At 39.9% G+C, this 23602-nt stretch overlaps 1 pseudogene; it reads left to right on the plus strand.

Moving 5' to 3' along the window:
• The first annotated feature begins 22370 nt into the window (after positions 1–22370).
• LOC106735935 (cell division control protein 42 homolog pseudogene) lies at positions 22371–23244 on the plus strand (annotated as a pseudogene).
• Positions 23245–23602: the final 358 nt, after the last annotated feature.

Consider the following 23602-nt stretch of genomic DNA (forward strand, 5'->3'; position numbering starts at 1 on the left):
GGAAAAAAAAAAACAGAAATGAAGATTTTCTGCTGATAATTCACCCTCCAACCCACAAACGAGTAGTAGGGAGCTTCTTTGGCTTTCACTCTGTCTCTGTCTCTGTCTCTGTCCCTGTCTCTGTCTCTGTCTCTACCTCTGTCCCTGTCTCTGCCTCTGTCTTCTCAAGTTTTCATAACTTTTCCTTTTTAATATTTTTTAAGGTAAAAGTATTCTCTTGCTATGAGGCCCTCCTTTGTCTCACTAACAATCTCCTCTCCTCCTCTCTTCCATAAAAGGCAAGGGGCAGGCCTTCAGAAGAAGACTCTTCCATGGCTCCTGAGAAATACTGATTTCACGCAACACATGGTTTTATTATTTTTTGCATTTAAATACATTTTCCTTGGTTTTTAAAATTTTTTTTCTTCTTTTTCTGTTTTTCTGTCTTTCTATTTTATTTTCTTTTTCTTTTATCTCATCATTCTTCTTTTCAATCTCCATTCTCTGTGTTTCTAGACAGATCTAAGGAAACCATAGCCAAACATCCAAATATTACTAGGGTTTGCATATTCCTCACTATCCACTGAATATGCTACACAAAGGGATAAAAACGGAACAGCAAAGAGATTCCAGATCACCTTTTTCTGCACACTCCTGAATGCTCAGATTGAACTTCAAGAATTATGAAGAAACACACCATCATCAGATGACTTGAAATTGCTGCAGGGCCACAAGAAATATGGGAAAGCATGAAAATACCTCTCCTCTAAGGGAAAAAAATAACTCCTCTTCATCAACAGACAGTTCAATGGAAATGTCTGATAAAGAATTTAGAATATTTATAATGACAAAGCTAACAGAGATGGAAGAGAAGAGAGGCAGTGAACTGTGGAAGAGACAGGAGACAGAAGCTTATGAGTTCCAGGAGGTGAAAAAATTCTCTCAAGACTGAAAAAAAGAATTACACACTTTAAAATAGAATCAAATAGACCTGTTAGAGATAAAAGCTATAAGACGGGAAGTCAAACTCTCTCTTGAAAGTATTAAAAGCAAACTAGATCATACAGAAAATAGAATCTCAGATATAGAAGAGAAAATGGTTGGACTAGAAAAATCCACCACAAAGACTTAGAAAATTGCCCCCAAAATGAGAATAATATACGAGAAATACTAGATACCATCAAACATCTGAACATCCAGGCATGGCTGAGGCACCTGAGAGTGGAAGGTAACCCGGTCCGCCACACAGATGGAGGGTCCAGCGCTCCGCTTGCTCCGCAGCTGCGGGCTGGGTGCATGTGCTCCCTGAAGAGAAACAGAGAAGAACAATGAGAGGGGAAGTGAGAAATCTCCCTCCCTCCTCTATCCTAGGGGATGGCCATACCACAATCCCTTCTCCATTCTCTTCCTGGGATTTTGGGCACGCATACACACATGCCTGGTGTGATTTTCAAGCCTCTAGGTCTGGGACTTGAACCTCAGTCAGCCATGTGAGGTCTAGCAACTTAACCACTTGCCATCTGCTTGCCCCACAGATTTTTTGCCTATATGATTGGTACAAAAGTCCAAAAACTCCCTCTGACTAGAGAATCGAATAGCCCGCCAATGTGGCTTGAAAATTAACGCATACACACATGCCTGGTGTGATTTTCAAGCCTCTAGGTCTGGGACTTGAACCTCAGTCAGCCATGTGAGGTCTAGCAACTTAACCACTTGCCATCTGCTTGCCCCACAGATTTTTTGCCTATATGATTGGTACAAAAGTCCAAAAACTCCCTCTGACTAGAGAATCGAATAGCCCGCCAATGTGGCTTGAAAATTAAAGTGAAAACATCAGAATAATCAGCATCCACCACAGAAACAGCTAAATTGAGCCTTCTTAAATACAGCTGCATGTGTAAATAAGTCCAATATTTTCTCTAGTAAGTAAGTAAGCCATATCTTTTTATCCTATTCATCTATGTATTATCAGTTAATTCACAGCCCTACTACCACTACCTCCATTTAACCTAAGAGTGTTGAAAAATATGTACGTGTATATATATAGCTAGCTGTGTGATATTTTTATCACATGAAGATTTGTGTAGCCATCACTATAATCAAGATACCCACAAAGATCTTCTGTACTGAGTATTTATAATAATAGAAGGAGCTCTACCATCCCCATTTAATTATCTCCCACCCTCTCTTGCCTCTTAATTAATGACTATTTTGAGAGATTTTTTTGCTATAGGTCGTGTACACTTGAAACAGAGCAAGGACCCCCTAATGTATTTTCTAGGGTTCCTGAAATATAAAGTCCATTTACATTGTAATGGCCCAGAGTAAGGAGTAAGTCTTCAGACTTTTGGTTATGAAAATGACCAACATGGACCATGAGTGAGGGCCATTTGACCTCAAAAACTCTCACTTAAAGGAAAGTTTAGGTTTTCATTTCAATATGTAAGATGTTTTATAGGCTGGAAACTGCTGGTTGTGAGCTCAAAGACTCCAAGCTGAATGGCTTCAGACATCCGAAGAGAAATTTGATTACTAAGACCTCGCCAATCAAGAATGCCCATGAGACAATCACTCCCTCTTGAACCAATCACTGAACTGATCACACACCTAGGACCTCTGCCCCTAATTTTGCCCTCAAAAACGCATGTAGGGAACATCTCAGGGAGACAGGTCTTTTCAGCACAAGCTGCCCACTCTCCTTGCTTTGCGTTTTGCAATAAAGCTGTACTTTCCTTCATCACACACAAAAAAAAAGTCCGAACATCCAGATAGTTGTTATTTCTGAAGGTAAAGAGATTCATAAGGGCATTGATAATCTAGTCTATGAAATCCTGCAAGAAAACTTTCCAAACCTACAGAGACACGCAAAAATCCAGTCCCAAGAAACATAAAGAATTCCAAATAAAATCAACCCAAGAAGATCTTCTCCAACACACATTATAGCCAGATTGACCAAAACCACAGACAAAGACAAGATACTGAGATTGGCAAGAGAGAAACAGCAAGATACCTACAAAGGATATCTCATCAGACTAACAGCAGACCTCTCATCGGAAACAATATGAGTGAGGAAAGAAAGGGAAAATATATTCAAAGTGTTAAGGGAAAAGCAATTTCAACCAAGAATACTGGCAAGATTACCTCTCATATAGGAAGAAAAGACAAGAACATTCTCAGATAAACAAAACCTGAAAGAATTTACCAACACCAGACCAGATCTCCAAGAAGTTTTCAAAGGAGTGCTATACCAGGAAAATTAAATACAGACACACAGAAATAAGAGTTAAAAAACTAAAAAATGGTCAACATAATCATAGGGACAAGTCTGGAGTTGAGTATTATATCCCAGAATTTAATCAGGAAGATCAAACCACAACAGAAGATAAATTATGTACATGAGACTGAACTGGTGAAATAGCATTTTATGACTTTTGACTAAAACATTGCTGATTTTCTTCTAGGCTTTGCTTTCTAGTTTTAAGGATTTTTGTCGTGTCTTTAAGCAAAGTTTCTTAGTATTTCTTTGATGATTAAAGTTAAAACTGCTTTTCTTTTTTTGATATTTTTTAATTTGATTTTCTTTTATACATTCAATCATGTTATTTAGCTTACAAAATGAATATTCCAACATGTGAATGTTTCTCCCTAGTCCAGTTGATAAAACTATAAAATTATCTTCAACAGATAATACCACATTTCTTTGTCCCATTAATGCTTTGCCTCTCTATTTTTCTTCTAAATGTCCTTTCTCAGATTCTTTCACACACACTATATATGATATTCACATCCATTTTCTGCATTTCTATATCCTCGCTGGCCATGTGTGTTTGCGTGTGTGCCCAAGATCCCGAGAGGAGAAGGGAGGAGAAGGGACTGTGGCATAGCCATCCTCCCTGGGGGTGATTTCTTGCTTTCTGTCTCTCTGTCCCTATCTTTCTGGCAACACATGCACCCTATAGCAAAAACCTCTCCAAAACAAACAAACAAACAAACAAAAACAAAACAAAACTGTGAGACCTAAGGAAGAGACTTGACATGCCATCAAGATAAAAACAAAACAAAGAGACACAGGAGCTAAATGATATAAACCAAATGAACCTGACAGGCATTTATAGAACATTTCACCTAACAACCACAAAATACACATTTTCTCAGCCCCACATGGAAAATAATTTGTTGACGAAAACACATATGGTAGTATCCTTGACTGAGTATCCCTATGCAGTAACAATAGTGGTTTGGGGACATTCATTGCTGGCAATGGACATTGTAACAGGAAAAGTTTTCATGAACTCTTGCCACTCAATGATTAAAGCATTATAGGGTCTATGAAATGAATTTATTGGTTATAATGGAATTATAAATAAAAGTGAGGGAACCAACATTACTTTAAATGTTGCCCCATCTGTTTATATTTGGATTCTCTGCACTGTGATCCAAAGGTTAACAGCATGAATTAATATGCTTCTTTAAAGGGCTGTAATGAACAATTATTGTGTATTTATTTAATTGTTTCTATCTGCTGTCAAATTGTTTTGACACAAAAGGCTTTCAAGTAACATTGGCAGAGAGGTACAATATGTTATCCCTATGGTGAAAATGAATTCATTAGTTGTATATAGTTCCACAATCTCTGAAGTAAAGGTATGAATAACATAGGGTATGAATGGCTTAATCAAGGCTTTATTTTGGAAGTAAGCCAAATAGCAGTCATTACGTTGTACGGTCCATAATTTGGGCTTGTTCTTTGTACATTAAAGATTTTTTCCAAGTAGATTACACTCTGTTACTTCCTGCTTGCCATCAGCATGAGCCCTACTGCCTAAACATGATTTCATTTATGTTTAAAAATCCATAAACATTTTTGTTTGAAATCTTGTCTCTTTTATTTATTTATTTAGGAGAGGTGGTTTTTTTGTTTGTTTGTTTTCTGGGGTTTTTTTGCTATAGGGTGCATGCGCTCGCCAGAAAGACAAGAGACAGAGAGACAGAAAGTGAGAAATCACCCCCAGGGGGGATGACCACACCACAATCCCTTCTCCTCCATTCTCCTCTTGGGATCTTGGGCATGCACACACATGCGCCCAGCATGAGTTCAAGCCACTGGGTCCAGGACTCGTACCATTGTGGACTACGTGGGAGTCCAGCGACATAGCCATTACACTAACTGCTGGTCCCTGAAATTTTGTTTCTTTTGTTATGTTTTAAGTCATGTTTGAATGTTACAATACTTCAAAAAACTTCTGTCAAGTTTTTTCTTGTAAATTTTCTTTACTTGTATCATCTTGTACTTCAATCCTGTACCCTAAAATAAGAAATACATTTTTGACAGAGGCTTAATGTTTTAAAACAAAAAAATAAAATAAATTTTTAAAAAGAAAGTCTTAATAGACAAATAACAAGAAATGGAAACTCACTCAGAATTGGTTGCAGCAAGGAGGGTACTATGCTCTCCCATGCAGACAGAGATGATAAAAGTGGTCTCCCAACTCAGGCTTCTCCATGCCATGCTCTCCACATTCTGAGCAGCATGGACACCATGTGCATAACAAAAAGCATATCATTGTATGTGGGCACAGAAAAACTAGATCCTAAGATAACTACCTGAAAGCCCACTTCCCTGCAGGTTGTAATAAAAATGATAAATAAAGGAAATCAAGGAGCCCTTTTGCTTTTTAAAAAGAGTCAAAGATAGTAGGGAGCCTGAACACAGATGGCCAGTACAAGATGGCCTTGAAAAACTATGCTCTGGACATTCTCCATTTGACATCAGGCTTCTGAGTGAAGATACCTGGGGAAATACACTCTGCCTTAACACTTTAATAAACTTCAGCTTATGGGTACTCTTACATCCCTCCTATTTATCTTGTGACCTATGAGTCACTGCTCTAACCTTTTACTACCTCAGCAGATGTTTTTCATTTCAAATAAACCAAATTAACTTGTAGTAATTTACAACTCTTTTCTTTTTAATTTGATTTTTTTTAATTTTTTAATTTTTTTTTATACATTATGTCTCCACAGTGGCTGGACCAATTTACATTACCACCAACAGTGTAGGGGTGTTCCCCTTTCACCACATCCCCTCTAGCACTTATCATTATTTGTTTTTTTAATCTTCACCATTCTGACTGGAGTAGGTGGTATCTCATTATTGTTTTGATCTGGATTTCCCTTACAATGAGGGATGTTGAACATTTTTTTCAAATGCCTTTTGGCTATTCATATGCTTTTTGGCTGTTCATATGTCTTCCTTAAAGAGTTGTTTATTCAGCTCATTTTCCCATCTTTCAATTGGGTTAATCATTTTCTTCTGGGAAAGCTGCTTGAGTTCCCTGTGTATTCTGGTTATCAGTCCCTTATCTGAGGCAGTTAACAAAAATTCTCTCCCATTCTGAGGGTTGTCGATTCACACTAATTACAGTATCCTTTGCTGTGCAAAACCTCCTTAATCTGATGTAATCTCATCTGTCTATTTGTGGTATTATTGCCTGTGCTTTGGGGGTCTTGCTTAAGAAGTCTTTGCCTACCCCAATGTCTCCCAGAGATTCCCCAGTGTTTTCCACCAGTACTTTTATAGTTTGCAGTCTTAGGTTTAGATCTTTGATCCACTTTGAGTTGATTTTTGTTAATGGTGACAGATAGGGGTTCAGATTCATCTTTCTGTATGTGGATACCCAGTTTTTCCAACACCATTTGCTAAAGAGGTTTCTCTTTTTCCACTGGATAAACTGGTACCCTTTGTCAAAGATGAATTAGGTGTATGTTTGGGGATTTATTTCTGGAGTCTCTACTCCGTTCCACTTGTGCTCATGTCTATTTTTGTGCCAATACCATGGTGTTTTGGTTATCACGGGCTTGTAATATATTTTGGGGTCATGGAGTGAGATGCCACTTACTCCAGTCTTCTAGCACAGGATGGCTTTAGCAAAATATGGTCTTTCATGGTTTCAGACAAATTCTATGATTGTCTTTTCTAGATCTGTTGGAAAATGTCTCTTGTAATTTTATAGGGATTGCATTAAACAAGTAGATTAATTTGGGTAGGATTGCCATTTTGATTATATTGATTTTGCCAATCCAGGAACATGGGATGTCCTTCCACTTTTTAGTGTCCTTTCAATTTCCTTTTTAAGGTTTTCATAGTTTTCCTTGTAGAGATCTTTGACTTCCTAGGTTACTTTTATTCTTAAGTATCTTATACTTCTTGTGGCTATGGTAAATAGAATTACATTCTTCAGTTCTGTCTCTGTCTGCTTGTTGTTTGCATATAGAAATGCTATAGTTTTTGTAACTTAATTTTGTATTCTGCCACTTCACTATATGCCTTTATTACTTCGAGAAGTTTTTTTTATGGATACTACTGGGTATTCTATGTATAAAATTATGTCATCTGCAAACAGAGATCATTTCAGCTCTTCGTTCCCTATTGGAATGCCTTTTATTTCTTTCTCTTGTCTGATTGCATTGGCAAGAACTTCTGGTACTATATTGAATAGAAGCAGAGAAAATGGGCAGCCTTGTCTTGTACCTGTTTTTAGTGAAAAAGCTTCCAGCTTTTCCCCATTCTGTATAACGTTAGCTGTAGGTTTTTCATAAAGGGCTCTTATTATGCTGAGAAACAATCCTTCTATGCCAATTTTACTGAGAGTCTTGATCATAAAGCCATGTTGTATTTTGTCGAATGCTTTTACCACATCGATTGAAGTGATCTTATGGTTTTTATCTTTCTTTCTGTTAATACTGTGTATTATATTTATGATCTTGTGTATGTTGAACCACCCTTGCACCCCTAGAATAAAGCCTACCTGGTCATAATAAATAATCTTTTTATATGCTGTTGAATATGGTTAGCAAGTATCTTGCTGAGAATTTTTGCATCTATGTTCATCAGGGATATAGGTCTGTAGCTTTCCTTTTTTGTCGTATCCTTATCTATTTTGGGAATGAGGGTAATGGAGGCTTCATAGAATGTAACTGGAAAGGTTCCTTCTTTTCGTATCTCTAGAAACAGTGTGAGTAAGATGAAGGTTACCTCTTCTTTAAAAGCTTTGTAAAATTTGGCAGTAAAGCCATCGGGGCCTAAGCTTTTCTTTGTTGGGAGGTTATTTAATTCCATCATGGTCAGAGAAGATACTGGATAAAGTTTCTATGCCTTTGAATCTGTAAAGGCTTGTTTTGTGCTGCCCTATCATGGATCAATCTTTGAGAAAGTACCATGTGGGGCTGAGAAAAATGTATATTTGTGTTTTTTGGCTGAAAATTTCTATAGATGTCTACCAAGGTCATCTGATTAATGGTATAATTTAGATCTGGAATCTCTTTACTTAGTTTTTGTCTAGTTGATCTGTCTAAAGGAGATAAAGGGGTGTTGAGATCTCCAACAATTATAGTGTTACAATCTATCTCTCCTTTTACATCTAACAGTCTTTTCTTTGTATATTTGGGTGCTCCTGAGTTTGTTTCATAGATATTTATAAGTGTTATATCTTCTTGGTGAGTTAGCACTTTTATTACTATATAATGCCCTTCTTTGTTTGTTTGGGTTTTTTGGTTTGTGTGTGTGTGTGTGTTTTTTTTTTACAGTTTTTGTCTTAAAGTCTATTTTGTCTGAAATCAGCATAGTGACTCCCGCTCTTTTTTGGTTTCCATTTGCATAGAATACCTTTTTCGAGCCCTTCACTTATAGCCTATGTATGTCTTTATCTGTGAAATGGGTTTCTTGTAGGCAGTAGATGGAGGGTTTCTGATTTTTAATCCATTCAGCCAGTCTGTGTCTCTTCATTGGAAAATTTAATCCATTGGCATTCAATGTTATTATTGATATTTCCAGACTTGTCCTGACCATTGAATTGGTCATATTCCTAGTTGTTATTTTGTTCTCTTATTGCTGTCTGTCTCTCTTTAGTTTTCTTGGTATAGCACTCCTTTCAGAATTTCTTGAAGAGCTGGTCTGGAGTTGGTAAATTCTACCAGGTTTTGTTTATCTGTGAATGTTTTTATTTTCTTTTCCCATATGAAGGGTAATCTTGCCATGTATAGTATTCTTGGTTGAAATTGTTTTCCATTTAACACTTTGAATGTATTTCCCCATTCTTTCCTTGCTTACATTGTTTCTGGTGAGAAGTCTGGTGTTAGCCTGATGAGATAGCCTTTGTTAAGTGATTTGAGGTTTCTCTCTTGCCAATCTTAGTATCTTGTCTTTGTCATTTTGGTCAATGTAGCTATGATGTGGTATGAAGAGGATCTTCTTGGATTGATTCTACTTGGGTTTTTTTTTTATTTCTTGGATCTGGATGTTTGAGTGCCTCTCTCAACTTGGAAAATTTTCTTCTAGGATTTTGTTGAATATGTCATCAATACCCTTATTAGTTTCTTCATCTTCTGAGATACCAAGTATTCATATATCTATTTGATTCTTCTTATTGTGCCCAATTTTTCTTTCATATCATGGAAGGACTTCCTCATCTCTAGGAGTTCAATGTCTCTTTTCTCTTGCATCTCATAGAATTTTATTACCATAAATATTCTAAATTCTTTTTCTGACATTTTTGTAATATGCTCTAAATTTTTCCTGCTTGGAGACAGGTTACATTGTTCCCTTGGGATGTACTACTTGATTCTCTCATCCCTGAGGTTCTTCTTCTATTTTTAGTCATTTGGTAATGTATTCACTTCTGGTCAATTTGTTGGAGACGGATTCAGAGACTGAACTCGTTTATTTTCCCCACTGTGATATAATTCGGTGCTATATTCTCCCTTCTACTAAGTCCTCAAATGTGGGAATCACAGGTTGAGTTTTGTGATGAGATTTGTGAAGGGGAATTTCACTAATTGTACAACCTCTACAGTGATGTGCAAAGAATTCTCCAAAACTTACAATGCTCAGATGGTTAGCTACTGTGCACCTAAAAGTCTCTAGACAGAGAGTAAGGGCTGAGAAGTAAGAGAAAAGTAAGAAAGAAGGCAAAGAAGAAAGAAGAAAAGTACTAAAAGCAAAAGAGGAAAAAAGGAAAAAAGTCACTTTGCAAAAACTGAAATTGAGTTGTAAATGGAAAAACGTGTGGCATACCACGTGAGGCCAAAACCAGGTAAACTTGGAGGTGGCTAGCAGGTTTCTGTCCTAGGTGAGAAAAAAAAGATAGAGATTAACAAGAGAAAGGCTCAAGGGGGCAGAGAGCTGTTTTGTTTTATTTTGTTTTGTTTTGTTTTGTTTTGTTTTGTTTTGTTTTGTTTGTTAAAGAGGAAAAAAAAGGTAGAATGGACAGAGGACAGCAAGAGGGAGCAAAGCAGCTATCCTACATGGTTAGTGCTGGGTCTCAGTGGGGCAGGGGGTGGGGACACTGGCTGGGGGAACTTCACAGCTATGAAGTTTTTTTGTTTGTTTGTTTGTTTGTTTTACAGCTGTGAAGTTGAACCCAGAAGCCCAAAACAGGCAAACTTAGAGGTGGCTAGCAGGTTTCTTTCCTGGCTAGTGCTGGGTCTGGGAGCAGGACACTGGCTGAGGGAGACTTCACAGCTGTGAAGTTGAACCCAGAGGCCAAAAACAGGCAAACTCGGAAGTAGCTAGCAGGTTTCTTGCTCTTTTCATATAAAATCCTGCATCTTTGGCATACTCCTTAGTGATAGCTAGGATGCGTTTCTAGGTCTGATCCTCATATGTGTCCAAATAAATCTTCCTTTTTTAAAGAGCTAAAGTTTTAGCAAGTGTTTGACATAATGTTGCTGTCAGAGATGTAGGAACCATCATCCTTCAATCTTACTCTTCAGAGATATCTCTGGACAAGCATCATAGTGCCAAAGGCAGTCAACTGTCTCCTTGGTGGCCCCAGGAGCCACCTCGAATCATCCTCCATTTTGGTTCAGATTCTGACCCTTTAATGGAATGTTCTCTTGTTTTCATGTCAGCTTTTACTAGAAAGGGAAACTCTTCGCTAGATCTTAGAGTAAAACTTCTTGTCTGGGTTAGTGCTCACACTTTGAGGGCAGCAGCTCCCATGTGGAATGCCCTGGCATCATGGAGAGTTCTGTCTCCAAAGATATTGCTAGTGGGCAACTGCCATCTGGAACTCCTGCTTCTATTATGAATAAAACATAGACAGGCACTCTCCTTGTGAATTTCTGTCATGATAGACACAGATTGCTTAGGAAATTTTGAAATTATTTTTACCTTCTGGGTTGGTTTTTTTTTTTGGTTTTGGTTTTGGTTTTGGGGTTTTTCTGTTTTTTGGTTTTGGGTTTGGTTTTTTTTTTTTTTTTTTTTAGATAACCAAATGACTTTAGTTATATGCTCAATTAGAGAAGTTACAAAACTAACCAACTTGAATAGGAAATAGGCTTTATTTGGTATTTCAAAACAACTAAACATATGATAACTACACTTCTGCTTCTCTCAGGGATTATCTCAGAGGATTTCTAAATTGAAAAAGTCCTCTGAAGCTTCCATGTGAATTCTTCTGAATGTGGACACCCACACTTCCTCCTGTCCTCCTAAGAGCTCTCTTCCTCACATTCCTCCTCTCTATTTTCCTCTTTCCAAACTTCCCTTTGTGATGCTGATATAAAAAAAAAAATTCTCAGGAAATCAGTTCTGAACACTCCCTAGATATAATTAGATATGATAACAAGGCTAAAATTATTGCATACCATCCTTGGACAAAAGCAAAATTACATGCTATTGCTAAAGATTTTTCTGTTAAGGAGTATTCTACTGAGTTTTCCCAGCAGCTTGATCTAATTAAAACTTAGCATCCTGAACCTTCGATTTACATCACCTAACACATCTGCTCATGGAAGACATTACAGCTAAAGAATATGGAGAGGCAGCTACCCAGAGAGACCTCACTGGAAATTTTTCTAAAGTCTGTTCAGGGACTCACACAGATCTGCACGTGCCCAGGATTCTGAGAGGAAAGTGGAGGAGAAGGGATTGCGGCATGGCCATCCCCCCTGGGGGGTGATTTCTCATTTCTGTCTCTCTGTCTCTCTCTTTCCTTCTGGTGAGTGCACGTGCCCTATAGCAAAAACCTCTCAAAAAAATTAAAAAGATTACTTGGAGCGAGAGCTGTCCTAGCCTCAGTATCTTATTATTATCTTATCCCCTGCACTAGCCTCAGTGTCTGACAGCCTAACCACAAAGCTTAGACCTCAAGAACAAGTCTGCACAGATATCTCCTATAGAATGGCTTATCTGCCTGACCTCACAGAGCTGGTGACCTTATATGAAACCCTCCCTCCCCAGGACCAGAGAAACCTGCAGCCCCTGCCACTCAATAGTTACCGGTGGCAGCCATAAGGCCCTCGGTGCAACTCAGCTATGAAGTCTGCTTGTTATGTCCCTCCAGAATCTTCCTAGCCATAAACAGGAAGGCAATGGTCAGGGTAAAAGTTCTACCTCTGCACTTAGATGGTAGGAAGACTTGTACTGCAGGATCAGAAGAGGAAGCGAGGTCCCTCAAGCCTGAAGGCTGCATTAGATAAGCACAGACCCCACTGTGGGCCTGTGTATCCTGAAAGTCACTGCTATCTGCAGAACAGGGCATGTGAAAAGGACAGGATTGTGAGGCTTAAGAAAACCCTCTCAGCGGGGCCAGCAGGTGGCATAGCAATTAAGACACTGGACTCCTACACGGCCAACCGCAGGTCAAGTCCCAGACCTGGTGGTTTGAAACATTCCAGGTTCATGTACCTGTGTGCCCAAAATCACAGAAGAGAATGGAAGAGAGGGGACTGTGCATGGCCATAACCCCAGGGGTGATTTCTCACTTTCCCTGTCACTTTCTCTCTCTGTGAGCATACACACCCTATCACAGAAGAAAAAAAAAGAAGAAGAAAAAAAAAAGAAAACCCACTCAGAAATTTTGTTAACAGGGAGGACATCATTCTCCACTTTGCGGACAGAAAGGAAGACATTAGGCAGGATCAAGATGTGGAATGGACCAGGCAACAAAAGCCTAGGAGACTTAGTTTTCTTTGGCGGTCTCAGCCCATGCTGCTCCTTGCCATGCCCTCACCAGTCTGAGCAGTGTGTGGACCGTAAGCATGAGAAACGTTGCTGTCACACACGGGCACGGGCAGTCAGAACCCAGGAGCATGATATGAGACGGCTCTGCTGTGGGTCTAGGCCAACTCTCAAAGCCTTGGTTTCCTGTCTAAACCCAGTCTTCAGTGCACTCATGTAGAGTACCCCAAAACACCCGCCCACCCCTACCCTGACTGGAATTGTCCAGCTTTCCCCCCACCTGTTATGCAAAATTGAATTTGCCCCTCTTGTTGCTTGTTCTCACAATACACGGAACACTGCCCTGAGGCTATTGTCTGCAGATGGGTTTTCAGTAGGTTTGTCCTTGGTCAGTTCCAGAAGGTCATATTTTAAACCCTGCTGTGGATGGGGCTCTCAATACTCTGCAGCCTAACTAGGGAATTATGGCCTTAAACACAGTGGACTTCTGTCTGACTACTTTTCCTATTTTCCAAAATCTTTTCAAAAGGGACTGGGGAAGTCATGCCCATAAACATTAACCGACCATTTATTTTCTATTAACAGGATTCTTCCTACCTCCTGTCCCTGGCATAGTATCTTTGAGATGTATATTTCAACTGATTACAGTATATTCTTGTGCTTATCCCTTCCCAAGACACAGAACTTCCCTTTTCCTTGAGATGTAGATTAAGCCTTTCTTTAACGAAGACACAGATCTTCCCTTCCAATCACCAACCTAAGAATTGTGGAACCCACCTATAACCTACAAGACCCACTTCTACATGTTCCGCCTTTTTGGGCCAGATCAATGGAAAATCTTTTCACTAAATGTTGTCTGTCAATCTCAAAAACAAATAAAAGGAACCTCTGTACATGATCGCCCTGAGAAAGGCATGTATATCTCTTCTCCGGGCCTAGGTCACTCACATTTGGCTTGGAAATAAACCACATTAATTATTAATTAATAATTTTACAGTTGGTTATGTTTTTTCATCGACAACACTCAGATTTCAGGGACCAGCAGATGGTGAAACCAAGCAAGAACCCCCTAATGTATTTTCTAGGGTTCCTGAAATATAAGGTCCACTTGCATTATAATGACCCAGAGTAAGGAGTAAGTCTTCAGACTTTGGTTATGATAGAGACATAGCTGGTGTTTCTTATCTGATATTATGCAACTCATATATTAATGAGTTTTAATGACAATTCTTTTTTTTTTTTTTGAGAGATTTTCACTGTAGGGCGCGTGCGCTCGCCAGACAGAGAGAGACATAGAGACAGAAAGCGAGAAATCACCCCCCAGGGGGGATGGTCACACCGCAATCCCTTCTCCTCCATTCTCCTCTCGGGATCTTGGGCACGCACGCACACGCACCCGGCGTGAGTTTTAAGCCACCGGGTCCGGGACACGAACCGCGGTTGACTACGTGGGAGTCCAGCGACATAGCCATTATGCTAACTGCTGGTTCCCAAGAAGGTTTTCATTTCAATGTGTAAGATGTTTTGTAGACTGGAAACTGCTGGTTGTGAACTCAGAGACTCCAGGCTGAATGGTTTCAGATACCTGAAGAGGAATTTGATTATCTAAGACCTCACCAATCAAGAATACCTATGAGATGATCACGCCCTCTTGAACCAATCACTGAACTGATCATACGTCTGGGACCTCTGCCCCTAATTTTGCCCTTAAATAGGCATGTGGGGAACATCTCGGGGAGACAGGTCTTTTCAGCATGAGCTGCCCGCTCTCCTTGCTTTGCATTTTGCAATAAAGCTGTACTTTCCTTCATCACACCATGTGCCTATGGCTTGGTTTTATAGCACTTGGGCCAGCGGACCTGATTTGAGTTCGGTAACAGTTTTTTTGGTGACCCAGATGGGACTAAGGTCCTACATGGACGTCTCACCCAAGGTACAACAACCTTTGGCCAATGGCCACCTCAGAACTTGGCCTGCAGCTGCCTGAGCACCTTGTCTCAGGGGCAGTCCTGAGTGATTGGCCACCAACCAGGTGCTGTTGGCCCACAGCAATTTCAGTTTTGTGGTGAAGGAAATATGACATTGGATTGGATTGGATTGGATTTGGTAGATGTCTGGTAAGTTGCAGGACTCACGTGTGACAACACCAAGGCCTATCTTTCCCTGTAGATCTCTGGTGGGTTTTCCTCCTTTTGGCTAAAGAGTAGCTATAAGCCTCCCTTTAGACGTTTGGTTTCTGCTTTGACAGGATGTTTGTTTGGTGTGATCTCCTCCTTTGGATACAGGGTCAAGAAGCCTTGAGAGACCGTTTGGAAATTTGGTAACTTGTACATTTGATTTTATGTTTTGTTTGAACCGGCCATGAATAGGACATAGTTATGAGAAACTGAAAGAGAGCTCTATTCCATCTTGTAGCCCTTAGGGTATGTTTTATAGAATTGGGAACTTTTCTAATCATTTTGTGGGGAAAATTAAAAGTAACATGCTTAGAATTTTAGAATTTTAGTTAGAGGGTCTGCTCGCTAACCGTCTGTGAAAGAAATGTGGATTCATTTATATCAGTAAAGTCAATAGCAGATGCTAACAGTCTCTAAAATGGGGGAACGAGATTAGAAGTGTGACCGCTGACCTAGAAAGGCTAGGTTCTTTGCGTTCTCTCCCCCCACCCTTTTTAGCATAACTCCAGACCTCCTTTGCCCTTGAGTGTACAATTTCCAGTAGATTGGCCTTTCTTAACGGAGCCTTCTGTGGGCCCCATGTGCAAGGCGTAAGTTAAATGTCTGCCTTTTCCTTTATCTCTGCGTGCCTTTCCTTTTCCTCTGTGTCAGTGATTTTTCAGTGAACGTTAGGGCACGTGGCTACTATAGATTTGGTGTGGTGAGCAGAGTAAACCAAAGCTGCTCTGCTCTTTCCAAAGTCATGGCCAAGAGAACTTAGGACCTGACAAGTTGGCAAAAATGGAAGAACGTCTTAGCAGTCACTCCTGCTTTCTGTGGAATTCAGTTCAATAGATAGTTAAGATCACTGTTTAGTTTCTTTTCTAGGTGAAGATTAGTGGGAGAAAAGGATTTGTATAAAATAGTCCCCCAAGTATAGTGATCATGGTGGTTTTTTTTTTTTCTTTTCTGAGAGGCTTTTGTGTTAAGGGCACGTGCACTCTCTGGAGAGAGACAGAGATAGTATGAAATATCTCCCCCCGGGGGGATGGCCATGCTGAATCCCTTCTCTATTCTCTTCTTGATCTGGCCTGCGCATGCCCAGTGGGATTTTGAAGCCTACTCAAACCATGGGTGGCCATGTGAAAGTCTATCTATGTAGCCACTGCGCCATTTGCTAGTCCCCATAGTGTTTTTCTGGCATGAATACTCTGCCTGTTTCTTCCCACCTGGATATGGTCTCTTTCTGTGTCATTTGTCCTAAGGAGGTCAGAACACAGGCCTAGTAATGCGGGAACAAGGGGGCGCAGGAGTGGTTGGGCCCATACTTGCAGTGAGACATAGGTTCCTGTCCCACACTCAGGAAGAATTAGTCATGGACACAGAAGTGTAGCCATGGCAAAGTGGGGAGTTTATTAAAGGAGAGGGAAGATTAACAGAGCTTCTAAGAAGGGAGACCTTCTCAAAAATGAGTTGCCAAGGAAGAATTGTGATAAGGAGTTTTTCTTTCAGTCAGGAAGGGCCTAGTCTGGACCTGTTCAAGGTGGGGCTTGTGCCCCTCCTAGTGGAGAGGGCCACATACTGGGTGGGTCCAATTACTTTCCTAATTTTGGAGTGGGTGTGAATTTCAGGAGATTCTTTGTCTAGAAGCTTTAGGCTATGAAAGCCATTATCTTATCCTTTTCCTGGAAGATAGTGGTGCCTAGAAAAAGCCTTTGTTTTGGGTCTAGGTTAGGCTGTCTAGGTCAGTCAATAAGCAACCTCTGCAAGAGGCCTCTCAACTGGTTTTTTCCCCTATCTTTGGAAGTAATCTGGATCTTGTTTTCTTAGTTTAGTTATAACTTGGTTTAAATTCTATTCTATATTCAAAACATGGTAAAAATGTGTGTGTGTGTGTATGTATGTGCACACATTTGTGTGTGGACATTTAGATATGTTTGCTGTTTGCCTGGCTAAAAACTCATTATGATAGATAAGAAAATAATTTTCTTAAAGAACCCTTGTAGATAAGTCAGCCTAACTAGAAACTGATACGCTGGCCATCCATTTATGAAGCTTCTGTTTCTCTTTTGGATCCTATTTTTTTTATGGCCGCGTTTCAGTTGACCGAACCCTTTTTCCTTGAATCTCTCACTAACTGCAATTAGATCTTTAGGACTTTTTTATTTTTTTATGTGTTTTCTCTCTGGTCTGGAGCCTGTACTCTTTTGCATTAAACTCATCAATCACTTTGGCTTTTGGGATTCCAAGTGTTACATCTATACCGTGAGTGGACATTTGATCTTTAGTTGTATGCTGATTACCATATGAAACTGGCTTTCTCTACTTTTTGCTTTCTTTACATGCTTTCATTAGGAAAAAGTCTTAAATCTCTCATTCAATCAAACAAGCTGACAGCAAAGGGCAATTTGTGAAGAGAAGTAATTTCTTAAATGAATCAAGGAACTTTTTGAGTCAGTCACCTGTCTAATTTGAATGAATTTGTTAAGTAGTTCCTATGCCATCTGCACACTTAGTAAAATAGTACAAGAAATTTCTACAATTTTATGTTCCCTAAGTATCCATTTTGATCAGTATTCTTTGTCTTTAAAGTGCAAATTTCCTCTAGGAAGCTTAGCCAGGGTCCAAAGGTCAACCCAGAGGTGGCTGGGGACTGGGCGGGGAGTGGGGTGAAGGTGAAGTCTGAAGTCAGGTGTCCCAGCATAAAAGCCCAGGTTTTTCTGCTCTGAAGACTACTCTCAATCCAAAACAGACACACACCCATGTGCACATATGCATGCATAAACACACTCACACCACCACCATAGCCCTGTGAGGACATGTTTCTATCATTTTTATCATCACATTGGTCAGGTGACTAATGTATACAACACAGCTGGCCAGATGGGATTATCTTTCCCCCAATGTAAAAATGACACCCAAAAATTACAGTTTGAAAGCCTCAGGTAAACTAATAAATAAAGAGTTCAATTTTGTCATTTTGTTAGTTTCTTCCCTGCATTTAAAAACACAAATACAAGAGAAGTTCTGGACACCAGGCAGCCTGAGGCTGCAGGCCCAACCGCCCCAGACCTTCGTGCATCCCCACCTCTACTCCTCCTTGGACTCCAGGTTGGTTGCATGGGACTTTAAGGTGAACTCGCACCCCACCCCACCCGATGCAGAAACCGGTTAGAGCCGACCAGAAGTTCTGGACACCAGGTGGCCAGAGGCTGCAAACTCGACTGTCCTGGACCTGTCATTTATCCTCTGGTCCTTCCCCACTTGCCTTTGGACTCTCAGAATTTTAGTGATTTGAATAGTGAGTGCCGCGTGATTTATTTTTTTGTTTTGTTTTTCTTTGCTCTTGAGGTACTGCTTATTAGGTCAGTTGGAGGCTTACAACTCCTTAGAAACAGGGAGGACTTTGGGCCATCCAGGACTAGCGGCAAAAGTTAATGGTAATTGTAAGCAACAGGTAGGCCAACCATAAGAGAAATCATCAACTTTCTAATCCTGTATAATTTTAACACTCAGAGATACCTTAAATATGAGGATAATATACAAGGAATACTGGATACCATCAAGTGCCCCAACATCTGGATAATTGGTATTCCAGAAGAGAAGGAAAATAATAAGGGCCTAGATCACTTATTCCATGAAATCCTGGAAGAAAACTTTCCAAACCTAGAAAGGCATTAAAATATGCAGACCCAAGAAATACATAGGACCCCGAGTAGAATCAACCCAAGAAGATCCTCTCCAAGGCACATCATAGCCAGACTGGCAAAAACAACAGACAAAGACAAGATACTAAAGTTGGCAAGAGGGGAACGTCAAGTTACTTACAAAGGTCACCCCATCAGGCAGTACCTTTTACAGCATACCTGCAGAGCAGAATAATTGCTACCTTTTTGTATTCACCTGGGAGAAATGCCAGTTCACCTGGTCAGTCTTACCTCAGGGTTATATGGAATTTCCCTCTTGTTTTTCTCAAATAATAAAGGCAGATTTGGAAGATGTTGAATTTCCAAACAGATCTACCCTATGTCAGTGTGTGGATGATCTATTATGATCATTCTTCTCTAGCCAAATGCAGACAAGACACTTTGTTAAAACAACATGTTAGTAGGGAATACAAAGATAAACTACAACTTCACTTTTCTCTGGCCAAATATTTGGGGCATATGATTTATTCAAAAGGGCAACAAATAAACAGCTCAAAGCTGTGGTGCAAAGCTGGTCGTCATGTCTCAAGGTGGTCACAGCCACTTGCAGTTTTTACCAGGAAACTGAAAAGCTTACCTTGGGCCAACCGTGACATACCACTCATGTCCTTCCAGTGTATGAACTAAGGGGGACACTAGCTAACTGCTAGCTAGACAGCGAATATTGGGCCACTTTATTGGATAACCCAATGTGACTTTAAAGTCTATATCAACATTAGATCCAGTTTCTCCATGACTAGACAATCTGGAGTCACCCTTACATGGTCGTGTGCAAGTGATTGACCAAGTTTATTCCAGTCACCTGGACTAGACAGATTAATGACCTTCACTGATGGCAGTGGCTTCCTGGAGCACAGACAATGTCGAGCAAGTTACACCACAGTGACTGTGCACCAGGAGGCCAAGCCTCTTCTCTACCCCTTCCCCTGGCACCCTACCTCAATAGGCAGAGCTCATTGACCAGAGCATTGGCTCTGAGAAATGACAGGTCTCACTGTTTATGCAGACTCTAAGTTCACTTCCTCATGTCTAAAGCACATGGAGCAACAGGAAAGAAAGAGACATGCAGACTTCAGCAAACAGAAATCAAGATCTAAAAAGATCCTCAGCCTGCTTGAGTCTGGACTGCCTGCCAAGATTACAGTCATACACCCTCAAGAACATGAAATAAATGAATTAATTAATAACATTAAATAAATAATTATTAAAAAAAAACAAGGGGGCCAGCAGGTAGCGTGGTAGTTAAGGTGCTGGACACTCACACATGACTGACCACAGTTCGCATCCTGGACCTAGTGACTTGCTTTCTCACTTTCCCTCTCTCTCTTTCAGGAAATACTCAAAGAAACACTAAGCCAAGAAAATGAAAGAGAGACAAATAGAAATAAGAAATCATAAAACAACTTCTAAAAAGACCAAAAAAATGACAGGGAAAAATCTGAACTTATCAATTATGGAATTGAATGTTAGTGGATTAAATTCCCCAATTAAACAAGGGTGGTATGGTGGTTAAAGCACTGGAATCCCACACGGCCAACCACAGTTCAAGTCTCAGACTCTGTGGCTCACTTTCTCACTCTCCCTCTCTCTCTGTTCAAATCAATAATAATAATAATATAGTAAATAAAGTTAAATCATTCTTTTTAAAAATTCCCTTATTAAGACCCAGAATGGCTGAATGGATTTAAAAAGTCAAGAATTTTCTATATGGTATTTATAAGAAACACACCTCATTGATGAGGACATGCATAAACTGAAACTGAAGGGATGGAAAAAGTCGTTTCATATAAACAGAAAACAACAACAACAACAATAAAATGTCAGAGTCATGATACTGCTATCAGATAAAATCAGACTTCAAGATAAAAATAATGCACAGACTGTTCTTTCCCAGAAGCAGGCACAAGGTCCACCTACAGGCCTCTGTCCAGCAAGGGATATTGAGGGAGGGTCATCTCTGACCCCCACCCCACTTCCAGGCTTCCCAGCCCAAAACCCCACCTTCCAGAGGAACTGGACAGGTTTAGAATCAGATATCTGAAATTTCCTAATAAGGTAAGTGTCTCTGGGATCCTCCCTTGTACTGATCCACCTGTGAGAATGGAGATACTGCTTTTTAGACACTTCAGTAGAGTTCCCCTCTTGAGAACACCTTGGTAAAAACAACAGAAGAGCGACTTCAACAAACATCTATTCCCAGCCAAAAGGAAACATTCTTACTCCTAGTGGGAGAAAAGTTCTCCCAAGAGGTTTTCTAAAGGGAATACATCTTCCAATGGCTAGAAGTAGAAAAAGAGCCTCAATTCTGAATAAACAAGAAAATATGTCTCCCACAAAGGAAAATTCCCCTCCATGTCTTGTAAATATGGAGGATGTTACCAAAATGACTGACAAAGAATTTAGAACATTCATGGTGACCAAATTCTGTGAGCTGGAACAGAAAAGAGACAACGAACTACATGAAATTAGGAAGTCCCTCCAGGATATGAAAGAAGAAATGGATACTCTGAGAAAGAATCAGGTGGAAATATTAGAGATAAAGTCTGTAGTATGGGAAATCAAAAACTCGCTGGAAAGTATTAAGAGCCGATTAGACCATGCTGAAGATCGAATCTCTGATGTAGAAGATAAAAACTCTAACCTAGAAAAAAACACCAAAAAGATTGAGAAAATAATAAAAAAAAATACATGAGGATAATATACGAGAAATACTAGACTCCATTAGATGCCCAAACATCAGAATAATTGGCATCCCAGAAGGTGAAGAAACTAATAGCAGCATGGAAAACCTATTCCATGAAATCCTGGAAGAAAATTTCCCAAGTCTAGAGAGGCGCTCAACCATCCAGACCCAAGAAATACAAAGGACCCCAAATACAATCAACCCCAGAAGATCTTCCCCAAGGCACATCTTAGCCAGGCTGTCTAAGACCACAGATAAAGACATGATACTAAAACTGCCAAGAGAGAAACAAAAAGTAACTTGCAAAGGCCATCCCATCAGGCTAACACTGGACCTCTCATCAGAAACAATGCAAGCAAGGAAAGAATGGGAACACACATTGAAAGTTTTAAGAGAGAAATAATTTCAACCAAGACTATTATATCCTGCAAGATTATCCTTCATATGGGAAAAAGCGATTAAAATCTTCTCAAACAAAACCTGAAAGAATTTGCCAACACCAGACCAGCACTTCAAGAAACCCTGAGGAAAGTACTGTTCCAGGAAAACTAAAGAACCAACAGCCAGAAACAAAGAAATAACAGGCAACTAAGACAATGGCCAACTTAAATGTCGGTACTGATCTAGTAACATCGATAATAACATTGAATGTTAATGGTTTAAATTCTCCAATCAAGAGACACAGACTGGCTGAATAGATAAAACAACAGAAACCGTCCATCTGTTGCCAACAGGAAACCCAACTCATGGAGAAAGACATACATAGACTGAAAGTGAAGAGTTGGAAAAAGGTTTTCCATGCAATTGGGAACCAAAAAAGAGCTGGAGTTGCAATACTAATTTCTGACAAAATAGGCTTTAAAACAAAAACCGTTCAACCTCGCGCAGTGCTGCCAACGCCCGGGTGGAGGAGCTAAGCTCAGCATCAAATTGGAATTACCTAAAGTGGATACACAACTATTTCAGCAATGCAGACAATTAAGTGTGTCGTTGTGGGTGATGGTGCTGTTGGTAAAACATGTCTCCTGATATCCTGCACAACAAACAAATTTCCATCTGAATATGTACCAACTGTTTTTGACAACTATGCAGTCACAGTTATGATTGGTGGAGAGCCATATACTCTTGGACTTTTTGATACTGCAGGGCAAGAGGATTATGACAGATTATGACTGCTGAGTTATCCACAAACAGATGTATTTCTAGTCTTCTTTTCAGTGGTCTCTCTGTCCTCATTTGAAAATGTGAAAGAAAAGTGGGTGCCTGAGATTACTCATCACTGTCCAAAGACTCATTTCTTGCTTGTTGGGACTCAAATTAATCTCAGAGATGACCCCTCTACTATTGAGAAACTTGCCAAGAACAAACAGAAGCCTATCACTCCAGAGACTGCTGAAAAGCTGGCCCGTGACCTGAAGGCTGTCAAGTATGTGGAGTGTTCTGCACTCACACAGAAAGGCCTAGAATGACACTGGCTCCCCTGGAGCCTCCAGAACCCAGGAGTTGCAGGTGTGTGCTGCTATGAGCATCTCTCCAGAGCCCTTCTGCACAGCTGGTGTCGGCATCATACTAAAAGCAATGTTTAAATCAAACTAAAGATTAAAAATTAAAATTCGTTTTTGCAATAATGACAAATGCCCTGCGCCTCCCCACATGCACTCATGGGAGACAAAGCCCATAGGTATGACCCCCCTCCCCCTTCTGATACTAGTTAATTTTGAGTAATTGTATATTGTCAGAAAAGTGATCAGTACTAGTCTTTGTTTTGTTGTTTAAAAAATATTTTTTGTTTTGTTTAAAAGCAAGGCATGCTTGTGATGACTCTGTAACAGACTAATCTGAATTGTTGAAGCTGCTGCCTGGTTCCACTCTGGAGAGTAATCTGGGACATCTGGGGGGTTTTTTTTGTTTGTTTTTGTTTGTTTTTTTGTCTTTTTTTTCTTCTTCTTATTTTTTTTGGGGGGTATGTGTGTGGGGTTTGTTTTTTAGTCTTGTTTTTTAAATTCATTAACCAGTGGACAGCCCTTAAGGGGAGGAGGATGGATCGATTCCACATTCCACTTCCTAGTTCTAGTTTAGAAAACATGTTCCCCATGCTCTTAGGAAGGAGTATGGA

Source organism: Tupaia chinensis, unplaced genomic scaffold, assembly GCF_000334495.1.
Source record: "Tupaia chinensis unplaced genomic scaffold, TupChi_1.0 Scaffold000578_2, whole genome shotgun sequence".
In the NCBI taxonomy this organism is placed as follows: Eukaryota; Metazoa; Chordata; class Mammalia; order Scandentia; family Tupaiidae; genus Tupaia; species Tupaia belangeri.